Source organism: Simochromis diagramma, unplaced genomic scaffold, assembly GCF_900408965.1.
Source record: "Simochromis diagramma unplaced genomic scaffold, fSimDia1.1 OVJJ01000426.1, whole genome shotgun sequence".
Classification (NCBI taxonomy): Eukaryota; Metazoa; Chordata; class Actinopteri; order Cichliformes; family Cichlidae; genus Simochromis; species Simochromis diagramma.
In genome coordinates this window covers 2,640,523-2,657,828 of record NW_024387170.1, presented here as the reverse complement: position 1 = coordinate 2,657,828, position 17,306 = coordinate 2,640,523, and the positions used below count along the sequence as shown (strand labels likewise).

General features: G+C 43.0%; 2 pseudogenes; both read right to left on the bottom strand.

Annotated features, from left to right (window-relative positions):
* Positions 1-13,291: 13,291 nt before the first annotated feature.
* LOC120744644 lies at positions 13,292-14,462 on the bottom strand (annotated as a pseudogene).
* Positions 14,463-15,345: 883 nt separating this feature from the next.
* On the bottom strand, positions 15,346-16,000 carry LOC120744619 (annotated as a pseudogene).
* Between the last annotated feature and the right edge of the window lie 1,306 nt (positions 16,001-17,306).

The window sequence follows — 17,306 nt, the reverse complement described above, 5'->3', positions numbered from 1 at the left end:
CTGGTGTAACTCCCGTGTTATCCATCCTCACAAAGAAACCCACATAAGCTAAAAAGCAAACTGGGTTTTCTATAAATAAACAGAAATGAGAGGGGGGATATTTTAAGAAAGGGGGCACATTTGCATTCTGGCCCACATTAGCCAGTACAACAGTTAAGAGGTCAGCATCTCCTCAGCTGTCAATGTCAGCGGTATGAGCAGACCGAGTGTTGAGGTAGAGGACCCAAATGCCGATGCATGGCAACAGGATTATCTTAACAAAAGGCAAGCTTTTTATTAGCCTGTAATCCAGAAAGAAAAACCGAACATAGAATACAAAGAAAAAACTTTCAAATTACAGGAACTAAATTAGATAAAACATTAGGAGGTGCTGGGAGACACTGGGGGGAAATTAGATGATGATCCAACAAAGAACATTATGATTAGGCTTGACACGTACAAAAGGTAAAAAAAAAAAAAAAGAAAACATGACAGATTTAACATGGATGATACTAAGGGTCAAAAATACAAAGGTGATTGTAAGAGGACAGGAGGGGGACGCTAAAGGGTACTAATAACCCTAAAACATTTAAACTAATCTTGACATGTATAATACACTGTGAAAACAATATGCAGTTAAAATAATTCACAAACACAGGGAAACCAAGGTATAAGAAAAGAATCAAGGAACATAAACAATAAAGAAATAACAAGATTCAAAACAAAACACTGTGTCAAAGTCCCAGACCATGACATCAGCTGTTATCTTTTATAGGCCTCAGTCAGTCCACTGAAACCCACACAAAGCAGAGGCAGATGATACATTTCAGAGAGCAAAATGTTAATCCTCCCACTTATGTTTGTCAGGAGAAAACCACTGAAGTGAATGTAGATGCAGATTAGCTGCAAGCTAACTCTGGTACAATGCATTAAACAGCAACATTTATTTTAAGATTGTACATGGTTCCTTCTCAAATAAAACCAATAAAGAATATGTTAATTAAAAAAAAATCTTAATCCCAAACTACAAGCTGATATCATCCAGACTAATCTGTTTACAAGCCATCTGGCATGTTTGATTGCTCCCAGATATCCTCAACAAATTATCAGATCACACAGTAAGACCTCCACCATAAGTGCAAGTGCATCAGTGCTGCAACTGTTTATGGGAAGACAGCAAATGCTGCAAAAGAGAGGTAGCTGTGCACAGACTTAAACCTCATTATGAACGGGCTGCATTGTGGGAAGATAGAGGAAACAAAGTTGATAAATTGATATATATAAATGACCCCGGAGGAGCCTGGAGGTTCTCAAACAAGGAACTGTCACATTTCCTCACATGACTCCAAGAGATACTAAGCCTGCCCAAAATGGTTAGAATAATATGATATTTGTGTCAGCGTGTTTCCAACCCAGTCTTATGTGGTAAAATAGCTACAAAAGTGCAGTTTATTTATCTGTCCTGGAAACTAAGATACAGTATTTCAGGTGGAAGGATGCTTGCCAGCACCACAGTTTTTACAGACTTCTCTGAGGGGAGTCGTCTCCCAGGAAACAAGGAAACCAGAGCTTTAGAGAAAGCAGTGACACTCCAAAATAACCAAACAGGGAAGGAAACAGACTAACTCTAAGAGGCTTTTCTCTCACTGGCTACACATAGAGAAGTGTTATGGGAATTCAATGAACATAGATGCCATAAAGATCTGCTATGTGCAATTCCCCCCAAATTAAGAGCAGATAGTGAAAACACCATACTTAGACTAAATGCTGACTGGTTTAATTTCAGCTTGAATAGAACATGGGATGGCTATAGCTGAATTCAGTGAGAAAGAACCATTAAAAGGTTGATTTTTAGAGCGTTTCTTAAGGAAAATACTAAAACATATGACATAATTACCAAATTCCAACTTGAAAATACCACTTATATCAACATCCAAGTCAGTTAAAGAGCTGCTAATGCTATTGCAATTCAAGATTGTAGAACTAACAGACTTCTGTAAGTGCTGTAAAGGCTATGCATATAAAATTTAAGCCCATGCTTATTATTTCGAGATTTGTTTTTAAAAAGAGACATATAATGTTATTCCAGTACTGAGTGAATGAGTAAATATTTCTGCAGTCTTTACAGGAACATGATGTCATTTACTGAGAAACATTTGACTGTGACAGAACTGGCAGAGCTGGCAGTGAAGACAGGAACAACAGGAAGTGAGCCACAGCTCTTCACTTTATGATCTATCTGATTTATCTAGTCACTTGTTAAACTTGCTCAGTGACAGGCAGACAAGGCCTCATTAAGAGTTGAATTAGAGTCAGAATGCTTCTGTAAAACAAAGATTTCTGCCGTTGATTTGAATACATTTATGAGGTTGTCCAGAACCTTTCATTAGTTCATTTGGTTGTGCTTATTGAATAAAGCTCATAGCAAAATGTGCTATTTTTATATACTTTAAATAGATCTGAGATCAAACACACTAACATGTATAAAACACAAATTGGTGTGAAATGAATCAGCTGTAATGGTGCTTTGCTTTTGTTTTTAAGGTGTTAGCTTTTACTTTCAGACACCAGAGACGAGTTTAGTTTTCTTCTGGCTGAGAAACAAGCTAACAGGGCAGATACCTACTAGTGCTGTGCAAAACTGCACATTTTGGTATTGATCTGATACCAAGTAAATTAGAGCAGTATTACCACCCATATGGAAAAGATATATATAAATCTTATAAAGTTTGTATCTGTCTTGTGTGAAACTTGTATGAAAAGCATACAAGAGTGAAAACAGATATAAGATCCCTTGAAAAATTGTATAATGAAACTTGTATGTTTTGGATACTTACTAAAACAATATATGAAAGTAATAAGAAAGTGGCCACTTTCATGAGTAAATCATGTAAGTTTTTACTATTTCTTTTCCATATGGGCAGTACCGATACCTTTAACCTATAAAGGGACCTTATGTAGGGGAGAGCAGTGTTTCATGAATTATAAGCTGAATTATCGTACATTTGCCACATCTTAACACATTTCAATGAACACCAGCATAACAGTGTTGTTGTTTTAACTATTTTTTACTTTTTGAAGGACTTTGGGTCTACTTCTGTTGTTTAAATGTGCTCTAGGCTATGAAGAATTGATGTGGTGATATCTGCAAGAAGATGAATGGATATTTGTTCATTAAAAAAAAAGATTAAAAAAATGTATTTAACATGGTTCAGTGGGATAAAGTAGGGTTACACTGTAAAAAAAAAAGTAATATAAAAGTATTTTACAGTGTATTTTACAGTTTTGTACTGTTCTTCTAGAATAGCATTAAATTTACATAAATAGACTGTGATTTTACATTTCAAATGTAAATTAACGTAAAATCACTGTAAATGTAATAAAACATAATTTTCTTGTTTTTTTAAAATGTATTTGTCTGTACATATGCATATTTAGATTGTTAAAATACATTCACAAATGTATCATAATTTCACAAATATTTGTCCGTTATTTGAAAGATTGAACTGTTAAATTCAAATGTAATGCTATGGAAAAATATATAAAATCATTCTTATAAACTTTTTTTTACATCAAATAATTGTTATTATCATTGCTATTTAGGGCAATCATGGCTCAAGAGTTGGCAGTTCGCCTTGTAATCAGAAGGTTGCTGGTTCGAGCCCGGCTCGGACACTCTCAGTGCCCAGTGTCCTTGGGCAAGACACTTCACCTACCACCTACTGGTGATGGCCAGAGGGGATTTATAAAGTGGAATTGTAAAGCGCTTTGAGGGTCTCAAAGAGCGCTATATGAATGCAATCCATTATTATTTAAACCAACTGTTAACTGTATATTTCTGTACATTGAAGTATTATTATTCATATTGCCGCATTCATTGACCTTGTTTATAGGTAATTTCATTGTTTAGTCACATTAAACTGTTCCTAATTTAATGTTTAAAAGCGCTTGAAAAAGGCAAAATCCCATGTAAAATTAGGGCAACAAACTGTATTGTCATTACTGAAAATAACCGTATTTTCATGTGAACGTTATTTTCTGTTATTTTCTGGTATTATTTTGGCGCCCCAGCTGCTGGAATATTACTGTTTTTTTAGGATTTTTTTTTTACGGTTTAGGTTAACTGGTGATTCTAAATTGCCCATGGGTGTGAATGTTAGTGACGTGTCGGTCGCGAAACGAAACGGTTCTTAGAGCCAACTCTTTGAAGTGAACGACGCGAGCCGGCTCCTTATTGGGAGCCGTGGGTTGTTTTTTTTTTTCTTTCTCGCTCTCTCGCACTTTTTTTTCCGCTTCACTCTGCACGCGAGCCTTGTGCTTTATGCTGGGAAGAGGGGGGAGGGCGGTAGTTACACTCGTAGTAGCACAGGAACAGAGCGGGAGGGAAAGAGAGAGAAAGAGAGCCAGGGACAACAACGTCACATTAGAAAGGTATAGTGATCATCCACAACTATTTTCAGTTGCGGATGATAAAGGATTCAGAAAGTTTATTCATGCAGGCCCATATGACAGAGAATGTGCATCTTCTTTTTGTTTTCATATTTTAATTTATATTTAATTGTGTTGTGGTTTGCAGTGTTTTGTGTTGTTTCACTTAAATATTGTTTAAAAGGAAAAAGCTGAAAATTTGAATAGTTACAAGTTGAAATGTGAATAGCTGGTTTTTGTATTATATGATTTATTTATTACATTTTATGTGAAGTGAATAAATAAAAGTATATTTACGGTGGCCCCTAGAGACAAAGCACATACAAACTCCAAAACACGTACAAACTCTGAAGCCGTACAAACTCCAAAACACGTACAAACTCCAAAACAAGTAAAAACTCCAAAACACGTAAAAACTCAGAAGCACGTACAAAACACAACAGAAGTGCTCCAGGATGCTAGGGGCAGTGTTGAGCTTTTGTTACCTAGTAGCTACACAAGCCAGGAAATACCAACGACCGGATTTGGTGTGTGGTAGTAACAGGTAAATGTTCCTTTTGTGCATAATTTTATTTTGTTGTTAATAATAAACTAATTAAAGCAACAAAGCAACCTGAAGAGCCGGTTGGGAGCCGAAAGAGCCGGCTCTTTTTAGTGAGAGTGAGCGGTAGAGTGAGAGGAAGGCAGAACATCTAGTGTACTGAAAGACGAAGTAGAAATTATAGTAGTTCAACTGGAGAAATGTTGCCAATTAACATTACATCTTGCATGTCTTCAATTTGTGGATGAAAAACAGAGTACCCAGAGCATATTTAATATAGTATAGCCTGAGTCATGTAATATCTTGTAGTATGAATTCAATGAAGGTGTCATCTGCACACTTCTCAAATATATGTTCAAGTAAAAGATCAATGATGTTATAACGAGCCAAGATCAAAAGGTTCATCCCATCCCCAAACACTTCTCATCTTCACAGGAAATATCGACACACTGCCGCAAACATGAAGACGCTCCTTCATTTATGCAGCATAACCTCCCTCTCACAGGCCTCTGTGTGACTACCTGGATCCACAAGACTAAATATAGCCAGTAAACACACACATGCTCTGAAAGCACATGCATTTAGATAAAGGACAGATGTCAGATTTTTAATAAGTATTGAGTTTTTGGTCTTATTTTCATTTACGGCATTTTTGTCTTTGTCTTTCTTACTATTGATCTTTTCATCACATTTCTGTGTTTCATAGTCTTTGGTTGCAGCTGAAGTGTTAAAATGAAGTCATGAGGTCAAAGAAAATTGTGAGAGAAAATTAAGGAGTTACAAAATACTTTACATCATGTCTCCTCGCTGCTTTTTTGTAGACTGTATAAGCAACCTGGTAAAAATGCCAGTTCTTACCAACATTGGAACTTAATTTTGATACAATATATTCACTTCTAAGATCCTGTGCAGGTTTGTACTATCACTATGCAATAGACTCACTCAAATGTGCAATCCACTGGTATTCCTATTTATCCATATTATATATTCTGTATTTATATATGTGTATATATGGTATATTTATGTTTATATCCTTGCTCTCATTCCCCTTTATTGTATCTGTAACATGCAACTTCTGTTGGTGCTGTGCTACTGGAAACTGAATTTCCCAGAGGGGCGGGCAGAAAAACCCAGCAGTGGTCTGCTGGGTTTTGCCTGAAACTGTTCTCAGTTAGGTATTCATGCAAGATCCTATTCCATTTACGACCAGATTGTTTTAACCCATACAAGGATTTTTGTAATCTACAAACTAAACCTTCCCCCTTTTCATAACCTTCTGGCTGGTTAATGTAGACTTCATAACCAATGGGAGCGTGTAAATACGCAGTCTGCACATCCATTTGATGGCGTAACAGGTTCTCCTGCGCTACTTTCTGTAACAGAACTCTTATGTGGGTTAAGTTAGCTGTTGGTGGGAATCTATCCCCATCTTTTGACTGTAACCCTTGGCTACGAATCTTGCCTTGTATTTGTCAGTTCCTTCAATGTCACTCTTAAAGCATCTGTTCCGTGTTATAGCTGCAGTTTGAATGGCATTTTGGTAGCTGGCTCTCAATTAGCATGCACTTGCCCATTTCAAAAAGAGTACGCCACCTGCTCTTGGCTGTACCGTTCTGATGGGGTGAGTACGGGGCTGATGTCTCATGCTTAATGCCATTTTTTTTAAACAGGGTTTGGAAATCTCTGCATGTGAACTCTGTGCCATTGTCTGATCTGCATTTTACATTGCCATATGGTGCAACATCCGCTAGAAATTTCTCTGTTGCCTGCAGCGTATCAGTTTTTGTCTTCAGGAAATATACAAACACTGAGTTTGAATAATCATCAGTGAATAACTGTACGTATTTGTACCCGTCAATAGATTCAGTGGCTATCGGACCGCTAAATCTGTGTGTACCATCTGTAAAGGAGCCTTTGCTCTTGTATCAGGATCTCTATTTCGGGTTTGTGCAAACTTTCCTTGGATACACACTTCACATTCCTGGTCAGGGCCCTATTTCAGGAAGCCGGTTTAGAAAACTCAGAGTGAAAAACGATACTCAGGGTTGAGTAACCCCGAACTGTCCAACTCGGAATATTCGGTTTCAGAAAGGCTGATAACAATTAGTTCAATCAACGCGGAGTTGCTTTAACCCCAAGTTAAACGCGCGCACGAGGATACATAAAGCCCTGATTAGTGGAGCACAGATTAAGCGAGTCACCATGGAGACGGAGGGAAAGAAGGCGCGGTCAATGTATTTTACAGCGCTTGAGGCCGAAATTCTGATGGCAGTATATGCCGATAACATGCAAATTTTGCGGAAAAAAAGTAACACAGCCTCAGCTGCAAAAGAAAGGGAGCATGCATTCATTTACTGAAGGAGCAATGATTGGAATGTGAGTGCCATCTATACAGCCAATCACGCCTGGGAACCGTGAAAATAAATGTAAAATTTAAGTAGTAGTTCAAGTATCACCACATCATGAATTAAGTTTTGTTCATCCTGATACCTGCAATTTTGTGGAATCCCTCTTTGATAAATCTTGTGGGTCTGTGACCGGGGAACACCACAAACGAGTACAGGAGACGTTTCAGTGCAACTGTAACATTCCTGACTGCCCGACAGACGGTAGCCTTGGAAACGTGCTCAGCTTCACCAATATTATACAGAAAGTTCCCGTTTGCAAAAAAACGAAGTGCAAACGGTAACGTTCACACAGAAAATCATCAGGAAATGATAAAATGTCAGAACGCGCTCTAATCACTCTCTCCCGGCCGAGAGCTCTGCGGAGAATTTGGGCTTCAACATCTACTGGCTCTTCAAGGAAGGGGCACGCCATGTCTGACACTTCCTACAGTCAGGTTTCCGACAAAGAGGCGGAGAAAGTCAGGGTTAGTTGAAGTAAACCTGCTAGGGGGCAGGTTAGCTTCACGGAGTGTATCGTCATAGTAACTCGCTCAGAATTAATCTAAACTTGCTTTGTGAAACCAAAAACCCAGAGTTTTCGTTAACTCAGGGTATACTTACTCAGAGTTTGCACTAAACCGGCTTCCTGAAATAGGGCCCTGGTCTATCAGTTCTCCCCTTAATCTGCATACCATTAACCACACCCTGCAATCTTACTACATCTTCGTAGTTGCAATGACCTAATATCTCATGCCATGCCTGTATGTCATGACACGTGTTACACTTATCATTACCCTCAACTTCAGTCTGCAAATAGTACAACTTGCCATACACATGAATGTTAAAGTTAGTACCGTCTTTGTGGGTAAACATGTCCTGCCCTTGTGACTGCTGCTCCTAATGCAGTGGCTGACTTTACTGAGAATATGTCCTGGGGGTATAATGGAATAAACGGCGCATCTTTAAGCGTTGCTTTGTGTCATTGGCCTGTATTATGACAGGTGAAAATAGAGCAAAAGGACCGCTAGTCTTTGACTTTATTTATTTTCTGCTGTGTTTTACTTGCATCTATTTGAAAGACTGAGTGTAAACACACAAAAAATTATTTTATGTGCTGGAATGTGCAGAAAATAGGTTTAAATATTAAACAAATTTCTTCCAGTCAGAGAATGTTGCATATCATTAAGTTTTTGCTTGATGCATAAAGTTAAAAGATTAAAACTAATAAAACAAGTTTTAAAAAGGGACTTTTCCATTTGATTACATTTTGTATGATGGATTACAGCAGAAAAAGTAGAATTGGGCTGAAAGATCTATCACTTTATCACCTCTTCAGGTTGTAAATCGGGTTTTTAAAAAGTAACTAAGTAACTAAGTAATTAATTACTTTTGAAAATAAGTAATCAGTAAAGTAACGGGATTACTTTTTTGGGGAAGTAATCGGTAATTAGTTACTGATTGCAGTAACTAATTACTGTAATCAGTAATTAGTTACTGATTACTTTTTTCAAGTAACTTGACCAACACTGATGCTGACTATTGGACTTTGATGTCTGCACCCTTAATCCTGAAGGCATAATCCGGCGTTTCTGCTTTGGATCCGTTGCCACTCTCATCTGCGACATTCCGCGCGCCATCTTGTTTGTCTTTATGTCTACATGTGGTACCACTGTGTGTGTTGCTTTTGCAATGACTGCACCACGTCCTCCGTCTGCACACTTTTGCTCAGTGGCCTTTCCACACTTGAAACACACAATGTCCACATCGCTCTCGTATCTGGATTCTGTGCTTGATCTCGTGTGCTCACGCCTGGTTCTTACTCCTGTTTTCATTACATTGTCGCTATACTCCGATGCGCTTGTCTTTTCGGTGTCTTCAAAACTTCGTAGCTTTGTTTTGAACTCAGCAAATGTCATATCTTCCTTATCGTGGGTCATGTGTATTGCAAATGGTTTAAAACTTTCAGGTAGTCCCTTTAAAACCATAGCAATCAGTAATCCATCACCTAAAGTCTCACCCGTGTTGCGCAGCGCTGTAATGGTGGCCTCGGCTCTGATGACATAGTCTGTGACATTCTCTTCCCTCTTTTTCTGAAGGGATGTCAGCGTGGTGTACAGGTTGATGATTCGGGGCTTCCCCTTTCCAGCGTAGTAGTCCCTCAATATTTTTAATGCTTTTCTCCCATTATCAGGGACACCTCTCATAATCAGTGAGAGGCTTTTATTGTCCAAAAATTGGATTAACTCGGCGTAAGCGTCGGTGTTCTTCTTACCATCTGCCGCTACTTCAGCCTCACTGTTCGGTTCCTTCAGAACAGTGTCTTTTAATCCCAACAAGTGCAAATATCCTAGCACCTTAGTTTCCCAAAGTTCATATTTGGTCTCATCTCCGTCAAACATAAGTCAGCCTGCTTGCTCCTCGTTGATCCATGTTGCTATTTACCCGTTAGCCTGCTATCCATTGCGGCTCCGGATCTTCATAAGAAAAAACTCCTCTTCGAGTCAGCCCTGGGCCCATAACCTGTTGAGACTGTGTTGAGTATTGCAGCATTGACAGCGATCAACTCAAAGGAAAATGACGACGGAGGCAAGAATGTCCTTAATATTATGGGAACTTTATTCCACCTTAACACGCGGCAAAACCTTTACTCACGGGTGCCATTTTTGTTTTGGTATACTTTCTTCTCAGGGGCGTGATGACTCAGCATACGTGCCCTTACAGTGAAAACAGTGCCTCCTTGTGGTGACAACTAAAATACTGTATCTGTTAAACAACAGTAACCATAATAGTAACATTAATCGTCTCCGTCCTTGTCTCACCCCACATGCCGCTGCCATTCTTGTCCATAGCCTTGTTGCTTCCCGGATTGATTATTGTAATTCACTTCTTTCTGGTCTTACCCAAAAATCCATCCACAAGCTCCAACGCGTCCAGAACTCTGCTGCCCGTATTATCACCAGGACCCCTTCTATCCACCACATCATTCCTGTCCTGCAGGAGTTTCATTGGCTCTCGGTCAAATATCGTATTGTGGTGGACCACTAGAGGGCTCCACTCACACCCAGTGTATAGGAAGTGTGTTCCTGTGTTTTGTGGCGCGATATGCGCACTTGATGTTGGAGACGAATAAAGAAGGAGTGAGAACTGAGAGCTCTGTGTCGTTGATGCTTACCTCCACATTGGTGACCCCTGACTCGAGCATGTAACGGGCCGCAGATAACGCAGACTCCGCTATGGATGCATCAGCGGCCGCCGGACCTCCGCCTCCTGTTGCAGCTACGTTCGCTGTGGTGCTGAAACTGCCGGACTTTTGGCTCCATGACCCCCCGTCATGGTTTGTACACGTGGAGGCTCAGTTCGCCCTTCGCGGCATCTCGGCTGACGACACGAAATATCACCATGTTGTGGCCTCGCTCGACCCGCTGGCCACCCGTCACGCGATGGTGCTCCTCCGGGACCCACCCGCCCAAGGGAAATACGCCGCCCTCAAAGAGCTGCTTCTTCGGCGCTATGCCCTCTCCAACTCTGAACGAGCCGAAAAGCTCCTCAACCTGTCAGGCTTGGGTGGCGGTACTGCGCTCGAGCTCATGGAGAACATGCTATCGTTGCTCGGGCCGGATGACGGTGGTTTCCTCTTCGCCCACCTCTTCCTCCGCCAACTACCGGCCACCGTGAGAGCTGTCCTCGCGAACTCTCCGCTTCTGCCTGCGAAGGATTATTGCTCCCTGGCTGAAGAAGCGGATCGCATTCTCCTGGCTAGCTGCACTTTCGACGTTCACGCCCTGGCTACGGACACGCCGGTGGTACCTTCCACGCCTCCACCTGCCTCCCCCGGAGCATCCGCCCCCTTGCTGACGGCAGGGATTGCTACACGCCGGCACCGCGGAAAGAGCATCTGTTTCTACCATCAGCGTTTTGGCGACAGAGCGTGTCGCTGCCTGCCGCCTTGCGCTTTCACGGCCCAGGGAAACAGACCCACCAGCGTGCTGTAGCAGCTGCGACCGCTGGCAATACAGAAAGGCTGCTCTTCATAGAGGACTCACGCTCCGGGAGATGTTTTCTCGTGGACTCCGGCTCCCAGAAGAGCCTCCTTCCCCCTACCGCTGCCGACGGACTAGCAGCGAACTGTGGGCCGCAGCTCATTGCAGCTAATGGCTCTCCCATCAAAACGTTTGGGGAAAGGTTGGTGACTGTTTGTTTTCATGGCCGGGATGTCCAGTGGAACTTTGTTGTTGCCGCTAGCTCTGTACCTATTTTAGGTGCTGATTTCCTGTGTGCTCATGGACTGCTTGTCGATGTTGCTAACAGACGTTTAATCGATGCTCTCTCGTTTTCTTCGCTACCCTGTTTTACTCGGGCGGCCGAGCCCCTGATTCGGGCTAATGTAGTGACCTCCGGGGATGCTTTTCAGCGTTTGCTTTTAGAGTTTCCATCGCTGTCTGTCCCTAATTTCTCTAGCACGGTAACGAAGCATGGGGTTGAGCATTATATTCCCACGGTCGGGCCCCCGGTATTCGCACGCGCGCGCCGCCTCGACCCCGCGAAACTGTCCGTCGCTCGGGAAGAGTTTGCAGCCATGGAGCGCCTTGGCATTGTACAGCGTTCGAACAGTGCATGGGCCTCTCCGCTTCACATGGTGCCCAAATCGGACGGTCTGTGGCGGCCATGCGGGGATTTCCGCCGTTTAAATAATGCCACGGAGAATGACCGTTACCCCATCCCCCACATTCAGGATTTTTCTGCCAATCTCGCCGGAACGTCGATTTTTTCTATAATTGACTTGGTGTGGGGGTATCACCAGGTTCCCGTGCGCGCCGAAGACGTTCCTAAAACCGCTGTCATTACCCCCTTCGGCTTGTTCGAGTTTTTGCGCATGCCGTTTGGCCTGAAAGGTGCCGCCCAGACCTTTCAGCGGCTGATGGACTCCGTTTTGCGTGGGCTGCCGTTCGTTTTTGTTTATCTGGACGATATATTGGTGGCCAGCTGCTCAGCGAGTGTTGCATCTTCAAAAAATAAAATACAATAACTGAGCCTTACACCGGAGTATCGTTGCACTGTTTACTGAACCTTCTTTCAGGGCATGTACAGAACATGAGCATCCATTTTTCTACTGCCTCCTACAGGACACACACTTCCTCCACTTCCTTACACATTAATGTAACACAGAACTAATATTGCCTCTCCTGGCATTACCATTGTAACAACACATTCATTCTGTTTCTTTCAGAAGAATAACAGGAACTTAGGATGTAGGTATCTATGAATAATAACTATTATGTATACTCATATATTATATAACCACTTATTTCTTGCGATACCACAGCGAGCCAGCACGAGTCCCATCTGCGCCAGGTTTTCCAGCGTTTGGCAGCGCACGGCCTGATCATCAACCCTTCCTAGTGCCAGTTTGGGTTGCCTGTTCTGGATTTCCTCGGGCACCACATTTCCGCTGAAGGTGTGGTTCCGTTGCCCGACAGAGTCCAGGCCGTTTCGGCTTTTCCGCGTCCCACGTCGGTTAAAGCGTTGCAGGAGTTCTTGGGGATGATAAATTTTTACAACCGCTTTCTCCCCAGAGCTGCCCACCTGCTACAGCCACTCTATGCTGCCTTAAAAGGTAAAACAGCCAAAGATCCGGTTGACTGGCTGCCGGAACGCGTCCGTGCGTTTTCCGCAGCAAAGTCTGCGCTGGCTGACACCGCCCTGCTGGCCCACCCGCTTCCGTCGGCGGAGAATAACAGGAACTTAGGATGTAGGTATCTATGAATAATAACTATTATGTATACTATATTTATATAACCACTTATTTCTTGCGATACCACATCTCCTCCCCCCTTAAGTCAACAACTCCCTTGACTTACAAAATAACTGTTTATCTAAAGAATGCTTAACAAGCAATCAACATGTAATTAAGGTAACCATACAACCATACAACTGTACATAGGTTTCCATGTTTCTCTTTTTTTTTTTCTAACTAGGAAGGTACGTCCTTCCTGTGAGATCAGAGCGCATTGTTGCTCTATTTCTGGAAGATCTCACACTACCTAACAAAGTCCTTTAAAGTCTCTGGTGGACGTCTCTCTCTCTGGGAACGTCACAACACGGGTGTCACTGAGGAGTCTCCGGGAGCTGGAGTCTCCGGAGCATAAGGCAACTCCATTGCCGGAGGTTGTGGCGATGTGTCCAACTCCAATGGCAAGCAGCACTCAGGCACTGCTTCTTTGTCAAGCAATGGCTCCACCTCCCTGTCTGGCGTACTGGGAACAGTGTCAGCCACTCTTGCTCTCACCTGATCCACGTGCCGCTTCACAGTTTGACCTGATCCAATGGTAACAATGTAAGACACTGGACCCGATGCTCTCACAATGACTGCGGGAATCCACTTCGGGCCATAGGAGTAGTTTCTGATGAAGACCTTGTCTCCTGGTGTGAAACTTCTCAGTCTTTTCTTGGTGTCATGATTTGCTTTCTGTTTCAATTGTTTGTGCTGCACTTTTGTTTTCACATCAGGCATGAGCAAGTCCAAAACTGATCTGAGTCTCCGTGACATCATCAACTCTGCAGGTGATAAACCAGTAGTGGCATGCGGTGTGATGCGATAACTGAACAGAAATCGGGACAGTCTGGTTTGCAAGGTATCACCTTTGACTTTCTTCATCCCCTCCTTAAAGGTCTGGACCGCCCTCTCAGCCAGCCCATTTGAAGAAGGGTGGAAAGGTGCTGATCTACATGGTCAATTCCATTCTGCTTCATGAATGACTCAAATTCAGCACTTGTGAAACATGTTCCGTTGTCTGAAACTAACATTTTAGGTAGTCCAAACACACTGAAACTCTGGCGCAGTTTCTCTATAGTTACCTGTGATGTAGAGGATTTCACAGGGTAAATGTCCATCCACTTGGAATGAGCATCCACAATGATTAGAAACATCTCCCCGAGGAAAGGCCCCTGCATAGTCCACATGGATTCTGGACCATGGTGACTCCAGCCACTCCCAAGGGTGTAATGGTGCAGTAGGTGGTGACTTGGAGTGTTTCTGACACTCCTCACATGCCTGCACTTCTCTTTCAATGTTCTCATCCATCCCTGGCCACCATACATACGACCTGCCAGCCTTTCATCTTCGACATGCCTTGTATGAGTCTGGTGCAGGAGTTTCAATATTTTGTCTCGGCCTTTGGTGGAATAATTACTCGGGCTCCCCAGAGCACGCAACCATCCCTCACCACTTCAGTTCCAGCTTTCTCTGTCGATACGGCTTTCAAACAGCTTTTAAACTGCCTTTTAAGGGTGTATCTCGTGGACTTGCGACAACAAGACAATCATTAGCTTGTCCATCGTTTGATCTGTGCAAGTGTCCACTAATGTGTCATCCAGTACATCCATCATCAAAACCTGCTCAGCCATCTCTTGCTCAGGTGCTGAGTCTGGACCGGCAACGGCTGAGCGCATCCGCGTTTCATGATGTTTTCCTGGCTTGTACCTGATGTTGTACTCGTAAGCACTCAATGTCACGGCCCATCTTTGTACTCTTGGTGAGCCCATCTGAGGTATAGGCTTCTTTTCATTGAACAGTGAGATTAGGGGGTTTATGATCTGTGTAAATCGTGAAAACTCGGCCATACAAGTATTTGTGAAATTTCTTGATGCCAAATATCACAGCTAAACCTTCTTTGTCAAGCTGAGAATACTTTTTCTCAGCAGGAGAGAGTGTGCGTGACATGAACCCCAAAGGTCTCTCGCTTCCATCCTCCATCTTATGTGACAATATGGCGCCTACGCCATATGGGGATGCATAAATGAGAGGAACCAACTCACGGTCAGCAGAATAATGAACTAACACCTCTGCTGAGTTCAACAGGTTCTTAGATTTCTGGCATGCTTCCTCTTGTCTCTTTTGCCATGTCCACCGTACCTCGTGTCTCAAAAGTTTCAATGTAAAGAGTGCCAACAGGGTTGCCAGGTTTGGAAGGAATTGTTGTAGTAATTTAGCAAACTAAGTATGCTTTCAGTTCAGTGAACATTTGTGGGGGTAGGTGCGTCCCTGATTGCTTTAACTTGTTTTCCACTGGGTGGAGCCCCTGGGCGTCCAATATGGCCCAAGTACTCCACTTTCTCTTGCATGAAGGCACACTTGCACCTCTTTAACCTCAACCCAGCTTCCTCCAACCGGGTCAACACCTCATCCAGGTTTTCGTCGATGGCTTACTTCATCCACTCCAGTCACTAAGATTGTCATCTAAATACACTGCTACATGAGGTATCCCCTTTCAAAAAGACTTTCCATGGTCCTCTGGAATATTGCTAGGAGCAGAGGCCACTCCAAAAGGCATCTATTATACGTGAACAGCCCCCGAGATGTGTTTACTGTCACGTACTTTTCGATTCGTCATCCAAGAGGATTTGCTGGTAAGCGTGGCTCATGTCTAATTTTGAGAACTGCTTACCCCCGGACAGTGTGGCAAAACAAGTCCTCCATTCTGGGTATGGGGTACTGCTCCAGTGAAGCCACAGTATTTACCAGTAAGCTTGTAATCCCCACACAGTCTTATGTCCCTGTGGGCTTCAGGAGTGGCACTACTGGTGCCGCCCATTCAGCATATTTCACTGGCGAGATGATGCCTTCTTGCAACAGTCGGTCTATTTCCTCGTCGACTTTTGCTCGCATAGCAAAGGGGGACAGAACGCGGACGGAAGAAGCGTGGGGTGGGCATCACTTTTACCATGAATAGCAGCTTTTCATTTCTATTCAGGGTGCCCAACTCCTCTTTGAACACATTCTCATGTTTACTTAACACTTGCTGAAGTGTTTTTTTCTGTTGTTTTGACTTGGTGCAGCTTTCTGTTGTAGGACTGTTTTTCACTTCACCCCAGTCAATTTAATTTCCTCGAGCCAAGCTCGACCTAGCAAGCTGGGGCGTCGCCTTCGACCACCACCAGAGGGCAGATGTTTTTTTCTGCTGCTTGTATTTGACGCTGACTCGTGTTGCACCAATCACCTTAACAGGATCCCCTGTATAAGTTTCGAGCTTGATTTTGATGGGCTGCAGGCTGGGGGGCTTGCTGTCTTTCCCTGTTTCTCTGAATGTTGCTTCGTTCATGACTGTTAGGCAACATCCAGTGTCTATTTCAAAGTTCACCTTTTCCCCATCAATTTGCATATCCACAGTGTAGGGGTCTACTCTTCTTAAGTGTACCGCACTGCCACGCCCTAACTTGAACAGTTTTCTGTTGTGCCCTTGACTGCACTTGACACAGTTCAACATGAAAGAGTCATCTTCAGAGCTATCAGTTTTGTTGTTATCTGCTTTCTCGCCCACATTGTGAGTACTGTAGTGTGAACTCTGCTTTTTTTCTTTCTTTACATATGTCGATCCATACTTTTTCTGGGTCAGTTTAGTTCTTGCTATTTGACCAGCTCTAGCTATGTGTCCCACTTTACCACAGCATGACATTTTTCTTGTTTGTACTTACAGTCTGCTGCTGTGTGCTTGGTTCCTTTGCAACGATAACACTCTTTATTTTCTGCTTTAAAGGTACGACTCTCCTGTTGTCCTCTAGCGAGACTGAAACATTTTGCTGACGCCCCTGAGGTCTGCAGATCCTGTGCATTTTTATTTGCAGTCTCCATGGCTACTGCCATTGACAGAGCCTTGTCAAAAGTGAGATCTATTTCTGACAAGAGACGTCTCTGAATTCGGTCATCCTTAATTCCGCAGACGATCCTATCTCGCAACATCTGTTGTAACGTGTTGCCATAGTTACAATCCTGTGCCAGGCGACGCAGCTCCGCCTACATATTCCATGACGGTTTCATTCGGCTTGCGGGAGCGAGAGTCGAACTTATACCTTTGCACAATTTCACTGGGCTTCGGATCGAAGTGATTTTCATCAGAAGCACCAGCTCTTGGAAGGTTTTGTCTTTGGGCTTGGCCGGGCTGAGAAGGTTTCGCATCAAGCTGTACGTCGCTGCT